This window comes from Sciurus vulgaris, assembly GCF_902686455.1.
Source record: "Sciurus vulgaris genome assembly, chromosome: 11".
NCBI classification, from domain to species: Eukaryota; Metazoa; Chordata; class Mammalia; order Rodentia; family Sciuridae; genus Sciurus; species Sciurus vulgaris.
The window spans coordinates 14614842-14624720 of record NC_136472.1 but is presented as its reverse complement, the minus strand read 5'-3'; the positions used below and the strand labels follow the sequence as shown (position 1 = coordinate 14624720).

The 9879-nt window shown below is 39.5% G+C and overlaps 1 pseudogene across 1 annotated transcript; it reads left to right on the top strand.

The window, feature by feature from the left end:
- Positions 1–765: 765 nt before the first annotated feature.
- LOC306638387 (olfactory receptor 5A1-like) lies at positions 766–1670 on the top strand (annotated as a pseudogene). The gene is made up of 2 exons: positions 766–816; positions 875–1670. The product of its transcript is annotated as an olfactory receptor 5A1-like (transcript).
- Positions 1671–9879: the final 8209 nt, after the last annotated feature.

The following is a 9879-nucleotide window of genomic DNA, read 5'->3' as shown; positions in this document are numbered from 1 at the left end:
GTGCAGCCACTCTGGAAAGCAGTATGGAGATTCCTCAGAAAGTTTGGAATGGAACCACCATTGACCCAGCTATCCCACTCCTTGGCCTATACCCAAAGGACTTAAAATCAGCATACTACAGAGATACAGCCTCATCAATGTTCATAGCTGCTCAATTCACCATAGTCAGATTGTGGAACCAACCTAGATGCCCTTCAGTTGATGAATGGATAAAGAAACTGTGGCATACATATACATAATGGAATATTACTCCGCCATAAATAATGATAAAATTATCATAGACAAATGGATGAAACTGGAGAATATCATGCTAAGTGAGATAAGCCAATCTCAAATAACTAAAGGAGGAATGATCTCACTGATTAGCGGATGATGACATATAATGGGGGGAGGGAGGGGTTAGCGTTAGTGTTAAGGTTAGGTTTAGGTTTGGGGTTAAGGAGGGTGGCAAGAATGGAGGAAGGAAGGACTGTATAGAGGGAAAAGAGGGGTGGGAGGGGTTGGGGGAAGGAAAAAAAACAGAATGAATCAAACAACATTACCCTATGTAAATTTGTGATTACACAAATGGTATGCCTTGACTCCATGTACAGAGAAACAACATGTATCCCATTTGTTTACAATTAAAAAAATGTAAATATATATATATATATATATATATATATATATATATCTGAAACTTTGTCTTTTCCTGTTTAGGGAATATAATCATATCTTTTTCACCTTTTGCTCAGCAGATATCATCAAGTAGATCTACAGAAAGTGATGGAGAGCACACCTCTATGGACTGGTAGCTCCTCTGGGCACTCTCAGATGGTGAAGAACTGCAGTTCATCCTCTCTCCAAGTTTTAGGATATTTGTCTTGTGTTGCAGACCAGTCACCCGGGTCATATCATCCTTGTCAGGAGGCACTCCCACCTGAACAGACTATGGACTTCATCTCAGGATCCTGACATTTATAGACATCTGATACTCTACTATCCAAGGATGCTCTCAGACTTCTTGAAAGATGAAAAAACAATTTCCCTCCTGGCCTGTGCCTCTCAGTACCTTGTGGTGGCCTGGATGGCTGTGGCTGAGTGCTGGCTCTTGGCCGCCATGGCCTATGACAGATATGTCGCCATTGGTAGCCCTTTGCAGTACTCAGCCACATGGCCTGTGTCAGAGGATGGTGGCTGGGGTCTGTGGCAGTGGTTTCCTCAGCAGCTTAGTTCAAACCCCCCTTTGCTTTCACCTCTACTACTGTGGGCCAAATATTATTCGACATTTCTTCTGTGACATTCCTCAGATTATGACCTTGTCTTGCTCTGATCCTTTTATTAGCCAACTGATTCTCTTTCTGGCAGCTGCTTTTGTTGGGTTTGGCTCTTTCCTTCTTATCCTGTTCTATGGCTTCATTGCTGCCTCCGTCCTGAAAATCTCCTCACTCCAAGGCTGTGCCAAGGCCCTCAACACCTGCACCTCCCACCTGGTAACGGTGACGCTCTTCTACGGCACAGCCCTCTCTGTGTACGCCCATCACAGCTCCAGCCACACCACAGAGCAGGACAAGGTGCTGTCCGTCTTCTGTGTTATCCTCATCCCCATGCTGAACCCTCTGATCTACAGTCTGAGGAACAAGGAGATCAAAGAGGCCCTCAGGAGGGTGATAAAGAAAGTATTGTCTTGATCTCAGTAACAGTAACAGTGGGCAGGGATGATGGTCCCTAAGAGGAAGACAGGGGTAAGAAGATGCATGAAACCCTTTGCAGGTCATAGGGCGTGTTAGGCGGAGGCAAGAAGTGACAACCTGCCTTCTTTAGTGCCTGATGTCATTGTGGTTGCTTGACTCCAAGTGACCCTTGGAAGGCAGTGTCCTTGACGTTGAACATGGTTTTAAAAAAGACAGTATCCTCCACTAGCCCAAGGATGCTTTCAGACTTCTTAAAAGATTAAAAAAAAAAAAAAAAAAAAGATTTCCCTCATTGCCTGTGCATTGAATTCTTTGATTAGAACCAGGGCAAATAAAACCCTCAATGTGATTACATTTTAGAAAACAGATGATGTTTGAGTGATGTCACTTGTGGAGAGACGACAAGACGCCAGGACGCGTTACATAGACTACTCTTTTCTTCACCACTTTTATGACTTTGATTTGTAATTGTGAATCATTTACTTATATTGTAGTAGAAGTAAAATAGTATAACATGTAAAATAAATATATGAAAATTAAAAACAAGTTGAAAAGGAATATTCTATACCTTTAGTCTAAAACAGAGACACAGGAAGAGTGAATGGATGAGAGATGAAGAGGAGAGGGGACGATGTGGTGGAGGCGAGCAGTGTTTGCCTGGGTTTCCTCCCAAGTAGCCTTGTTCCTCCATCTCAGCCCTTCAGACTATGGAATGAAGTGAACTGTGAAAAGGGAAGGGTTCCTGGCCTGCTGGCACAGGCCTCTAATCCCAGTGGCTTGGGAGCTGGGGCAGGATGATCACAAGTTCAAAACTATCCTCAGCAACCTAGTAAGACCCAGTCTCAAAATAAAAAAATAAAAAGGGCTGGGGATGTGGTTCCGTGGTAAAGTGCCTGTGGGTTCCATCCCTAGAACCAAAAAAGAAAAAGAGCGGGTAGAGCTAGGAGGCAGGGAGCACTTTTAAGGTCAAGAGTGGGGAAGATTCCTAGAGACTACAAAGAAACCAAATCAGCAATTTCTAGGCATAAGTGGGTCTGGTGCATGCTCCCTGGTAGGTTCCCAGAGACCACGCTAGACCTCAGAAAGATGGCTGTCGAGGTTTTCCAGGGAGACAGAATCTGAGTCCCAGAGACTGAGCCTCCAGGGGATTCCAAAGTCCTCCATATGACAAGGGAGCAGCAGATCAATTAGATCCAGGGGTACCAGTGCTCGTCAAGGGAATTTTAAAATGATTTTATTTTATGATACTTTTTATGTTTTTATTAGCACAGTAGAGTTATAGATAATAGTGGGTTCATTTTGACATAGTCATGCATGAATGGATATCATTTGCTCCATTTCTGTTCCCACTGCTTTCCATTTTCTTCCAACTCCTTCCCCCAGTTCCCTTTCCCACACTCTACTGGTTTTCTGTTTGTTTTTAATTGGTGCTTTACTGACATATATAAAGGTGAAATTAACTGTGACATACTCATATGTGTACATAGTACAATTTGGTCAATTTCATTTACAGTTCCTCTTCTCCCATCCCTCCTGCCTCACCCTCAATCCTCTTCCTCTACTCCACTGATCTCCCAAATATTCATGGACTCTCCCCACTGCATTTTTCCTTATTTTGCTCTAACTTCCACATAGGAGGGAAATATTCAAGCCCTGACTTTCTGAGTCCAGCTTTGTTTCAGTCAGTTTTTTCACTCCTGTGACTAAAAGACCCTACAAGGACTATTTTAGAGGAGGAAAAGTTTATTTAGGGGCTCATGGTTTCAGACGTCTCAGGAATGGGAAGAAAAGAAATTCGGAAGATTAAAGGGAATAAAGGGAAGGAATAGGGGACAGTAAAGGGGAAAGACAGTGGAATGAAGCTCCTTGAACTTTCCTGTGTTCATACATGAATACACACAATGACTATCCACATCACCTACAAGCACAAAACTGAATCCTGATTGGAATAAGATGTGCTCCATGTTTGTATAAATATGTCAAAGCTTCGTTCTTCTTTATAGCTAAGTACAACTCCATTGTGCATACTTACCACATTTTCTTTATCTGATGACTGCCACCTGGGCAGAATCTATAACATGACTATTGCAAATTACACTACTATAAACATTGATGTGACTGTATTGCTATAGTATGCTGAATTTATATCTTTTGGATAAATACTGAGGAGTGGGATAGCTGGATCATATGGGGATTCCATTCCTAATCTTTTGAGGAAACTCCATATTCCTTTCCAGAGAAGATGTGCTTATTTGTAATCCCAAAAATGCATGAGTGTACCTTGTTCCCCACATTCTTGCCAACATTTATTATTGCTGCCATTGTAACTGCAGTGAGATAAAATCTGAATGTAGCTTTGATTTGCATTTCTCTGATTACTAGGGATGTTGAATATTTTTTCATATATTTTTGGTCATTTGTATTTCTATTGGAAAATATGCTTAATTCTTTGCCTATTTATTGATTGGATTATTTGTGGAATTGTGTGTGTTTGTGTGTGTGTGTGTGTGTGTTAAGATTTTTGAAGTCTTTATGTATTCTGCACATTAATCCACCAGAGGAATAGCTGGTAAAGATTTTCTTCTATTCTGTAGGCTCTCTCTTCATTCTCTTGTTTCCTTTGCTGTGCAGAAGCTCTTAAATTTTGGTGCTGTTTCAGTTATTGATTCTTGGTTTTTTCTTTAACTTTATGGGTCTTGTTAAGAAAGTTGTTGCCTGAGCCAGTATGTTGGTGTGTTGTATGCAATTACAAAGTTTCCAATCTAATTCCTAGGTTTCTGATTCTCTTTAAGTTGACTTTGTGCAAGAAGAAAGACAGGAATCTAGTTTCATTATTCTACATATGGATATCCAGTTTTCCCAGTGCCATTTGCTATGAAGGCTGTAATTTCTCCAATATGTTTTTGGGACTTTTCGTGAGTATCAGATGACTGTATTCCTGTGGGTTTGACTCTGTGTCTTCTGTTGTATTCCATTGATCTTCATGTCTGTTTTGGTACCAATATCACATTGGTTTTGTTGCTATAGCTCTGTAGTAAAATTTGCAGTCAGGTATTGTGATGCCTCCTGCATCGCTCTTCTTGTTCAGTACTGTTTTGGCTATTCTGGGTCTCTTATTATTTCAAATGAATTTTAGAACTGTTTTCTTCTAGTTCCGTGGAGGATGTCATTTGAATTTTGGTAGGAATTGCATCGAATCATATAAACTTTTGGTAGTATACCCATTTTCACAATATTAATTTTGCCTATTCAAGAACATAAGAGGTCTTTCCATCTTCTAAGGTCTTCTTCGGTTTCTTTCTTCAGTGTTCTATTGTTTTCACTGTAAAGTCCTTTCACCTCTTCCAGGAATTCAAGGTTGGTTCAACATACACAAATCAATACATGTAATTTACCACATAAATAGAATTAAGAACAAAATCTTTGACAAAATCTAGCCCCCATTGAGTTAAAAATATTGGAAAAACTAAAGAGAGAAAGAAACTTGCTTTAATTTTATAAAGGCTATAATCAACAAACCCAAATTCAACATCATACGGAACAGAGAAAAACTGAAAGCATGTCCTCTAAAATCAGGAACAAGATAAGGATGTCAACTCTCACTACTCCAATTCAATATACTTCTTAAAACTCTAGCCAGAGCAATTAGACAAGAGAGGGAAATTAAAGGGATACAAATAGGGGAAAAAAAATAGGCCCACTTATCTGGTTGCTGATTACATGATTCCTTATCTAGAAAACCCTAAAAAGTCCACTAGAAGATTTCTAGAACTGGTAAACAAATTCAGCAAAGTAGCATGTTATAAGATCAACATATGAAAATCAGTAGCTTTGAATCTGCTGAGAAAGATATCAGTAAAACCATGGTATATTCACAATAACTTCAAAAAAAGTAAATACGTGGAAAAAAATCTAAATTCTAATGAGATAGCTCTTCACACCAGAATTTATGAACTGAAGTTCAGACCTGAAACATTAGCATTAATACAACAATTTATGCTTCATGTAGCTACATCACATAGGATTCATTTTTTCTTTTCCCAGCTGAGGTTGGAAGGTGAAAAATTATCCAAATTCTACCATAAGAACATCTGGGCATGTTCAAGCCTTAAAAGGTCTTCAATGGGTATGAAACAATACATGTATCTCACAATACTGTGTTATATAGCTTCAATATATACAATAAAAATTGATAAAAAAAAAAAGAAGCTATTCAGTTTAAAAGATTAAACACTTTGAAGAATTATCAGGGGAAAATATATATATATATATTAACCTAATAACAAGACTTAAATCATTAACTAGTTGTCCCTACCAATTCCTTTCTCCTTATCAGTAATAATTGGCTGAAATGGAGCACATCAATATGGACCTTCTCCAAAACATCTCTTTATTGCCAGTAACTTTCAGGACGGATAACATTCTGCCTTCTTCCTCAAAATCTCTTCAAAGAGCAGCCATAATGTTTTTAGGAATGATCGTAGGTATACATATTTAATGAAAGATTTTAACAAAGAGTTAGAACTGTAATATAATATGTTGGAAAGGTCTCCAAATCAGAACACAGAAGTATGTATCACTACTCAATGGAAGGTGTAGTGTGTCCTACACACTCCAAGTGCTTCCAAATCTTTAGCTCCCTCTATAAGAACTACTGTGTGAATTACCTACCACTGTCAGCCCTGTTTCATAGATGAAAATACTGAGGCATGGAAAGGTTCATTTGTCTAAGGTCACACAACCAGCAAGTGGCAGAGCCAGACTTCAACCCAAATTCTATAATTCCAGTGATGACCAGGGTAAGTCATGGCTCTATCATAAATTAGTATTTGTGTATTTCTTTATTTCCTCACATAGGCATAGGAAATAATAGCATTACTGACATAGCAGGACTACTGCAGGGATTGCTTGAGGTCAGGTGTTTGAGGAAATGTCTCTATGTGTCCATGGACAATAAGAATGTTTGTTAGCACAGAAGTACATGCATATCTCATTTATTGTTATCATGCCACTACCACCTAACTGTGCCATTGTGAGAAAACCTCTTAACATCCTTGACCTCAGGTTCTTCATCTAGAAGTGGAGAGTAATGACAATCCCTAGGTCCTGTGCAACTTCAATCTCTCCAATGTCCAGATAAAGAGTTACAATTCTCAGATCATGATGGAGTCCCACAGGGAAGTAAGGAAATGACCTACATGGCAAAGAGGAACAGGAAATCAACAGAGGAGAAAACTCCCATGATCACCAGGACTCCAGAGAGTTTTCTCCCTCTAATTGGCTTCTCTCCACTCACCTCTGCTTTTGGTGGCACATTTAAGCGGATCCCCAGTGTGGCCACCTCCCTCGCTGTGAGTGGACAGCCAGGTTCATGGTCCACAGCACCCAGCAAGGAGCACGGCAAGCCCACTCAGCAACATCTGTGGAAAAGAAAGAAGCAGTTTCAATCTAAGGCAAGAACTGTCTTCTTGGGGGATCTGGGGGCAAGAACTACCTTGAAGATCCCTGTGGTTTTACAGTAGGAACCACAGAGCACAAGGTGAATGGAAACCAGTATCTCCCACCCTCCACCTGCCCCCTCTCCCTCACTTCCACCCCCTGCACCTAGGGTTTGTTCTCTGTATCTTTCTCCTTAGTAGATTCTCTGCCCTTCAGTGGACAGAATAATCTCAAACCTAAAATTTCAGATATTCCTCTGGGGCGAGGGGCGAGTATTGAATTCTTATGGTTGTAACCTTGAAGGCTCTCACTTTCTGTTTTCTCACTTGTAAAATGAGGATCATAGGATCATCTAAGTACAAGTAAGGCCATTCCCATGTAGCCTGACAGGTTTTCTAAAGTTGGCAATTGAGAGTTAACTCAAAGGTAGTATTTTTTAGAGTTTCCAGAGAATTTCCTGAGATCAAAACATGCCTATCTATGTTTTCCTATTTGCTCCATCACAAAACCCTTTTCATTGAGTTTTGCCCTTCAGGATTCTTTTTGAAATAATAAGGATTAAAGTCATTTCCACTTAAAGGTACACAGTTGATTCAAAGCTGCTGAGCAATAAGAGACACAGCCTTAATGATATCAGAGGGTACTTGCGAGGAATTTCATCAGACCCTCTGAAATCTTCCAGTAGCTCTCCATTGCCAGCTCTTTTGGGGTCTGGAGACACTAGCATGGGTAGCACAGATATTGAAAATATCTACTCAACAACCACAAACAGTGCTGATCTAAACATCCCCCTTGTATTATTTAGATTGTTCTTCATTCAGAAACATTCCTGGCTTTACCTGATTTTCTACCTGGCACATCTTCTCAGACTGAGCTTGTCTTTATTAGATCAGAATTGTAAAGGGTCTGGATTAGATTTGTCCACCTGGCTAAAGTCCCAATCAATATTTATATCAGGCAGCTTTTCTTCTCCAATCATCCTGAGAGATGGTGAATACTTGCAAAACATTTATCCAAAAACGTGAGTACATTTAAAATTCTTTAAATTTTTTCCTCCAGTTCACCAAATTGTTAACAAGATCTATTTTCAGGACAAATTTTATCATGAGTAAGAAAAACATTGCTCAGCTCTTCACTCTTTTCTGGGAATGGGGGGTAAATAGAATACACTTCAGCTTAGCTAATCATATCAACAGTGCAGTAAAGAAATAGTGAAATTCAGTGCAGTTGATGGATCTAGAGTTTGACTTATTTTCATCAAAGTGAACAATTTTGTGGGTGTTTGGGGAATGTTGTCTGCAAAAGTTTATAATTTCAAAATATTTGCATTAAATTGAATTCATCTTGGGTAAAATATGTGAAGACTTAAATTGGAAGCACTCTATTCTAAAACAGAAATATTTCCCATTTTATCCAATCATAATGCAAATTAAAAGAATATACTCAGTCTCATACCCAACTCTGGATAAAAGAATTATTTACCAATGTAATTAAAATTCAGTGATACAAATGCTTCGTGGACCTGATGCTGACTGCTGAGGTAGTGAAACATCACTAGTCTGTGTACTGTGTCTAGTCAGTGCTGTCTGCTCCAGGGTACTTGGTGGTGGTGGGACTTGAATGTGGCAGTGGGAATTCGCAATCCCAGCTGGGTAGAGATCACACAGTAGAACAGAATAGAAATACATACCATGATTTCTTCACAGTATTCTTGAGTATTAGAGATCATCTGATTAAGGAAATATTTTTATCAAGAGCTCCTTGACACTTTAGTATCATTAGATCTTGCTGTTTCCTCTTTTAGAGAGACAAGTGATGCTGGGGGTGATAATGTATAACTTTTATTGAGCCTTTATTGTGTTAAGCCCTTTATATCATATAGTCCCTGCAGCAAAATGATGAGGTGGTCAATATCATTACTTCTAATGTATGCATGAGACACCTGAGGCATGAGAGAGTGTAAAACAACAAATTTTGCTCCAGAAATGTAGAAATATTTGGAAGACCCAATGCTGTGAATGGCCATTCCTTGGGCACATTATTATTCTGCTTCCCAAGAAATTCCTTAAAATTGAGACAGTCTTTGGGGTCAAGACTGTGCTGTGCTAACCTCCTGTGAAGGCTCCCTGGGAGGGCTTCTTCCATGACACCTGGGGCACACAGGCTTCTTCCCCAACGAAACATATCAGAACTATAAATTATCATTTTTCTGTCCAGGCCAGTTTAGGATACTGTATTAAATGTACTTATACAAAAACTTTCATAACTTACTATAACAAGGTAAGGAATTTTTCTTTGGGGCAAAAGAAGAGACTTTTAAAATCTACCAAAGTGACAATCTAAGAGGGAAAACCTTCTCAAATTGTTTAGGAAAGATGCCATCTATGCGTTCAGGATTACGAAGCTCTGGTTATACAATGGGTGATCAGAAGGATTTTGAAAACCCTTCATTCCAGTGATCTCCACCTCATCCTTATGATCACAGCATTTGTAGGGCAGTCATGGAAGTTGCCTGTGAAATTTCTAAATATCTTTTTTAATTCTCATGAACTCCATGAATTGACTGGAAACCTGAAGTACTGAACAGGTTCTTCTTGACAATGTGAGAAGAAAAGCTAAAGCGTTTTCCAGAAGGATAGGGAAGCACCTCCCCTCTCCCAGCCTCTCTAAAGAAAAGGTGATGCATATGAAAGTGGTCACTCTGTCCTTCCTCCTGAGTCACCACCGCCTTCTTTGTCTCCTTTCTCACACCAGGAGCAGTGAGGCG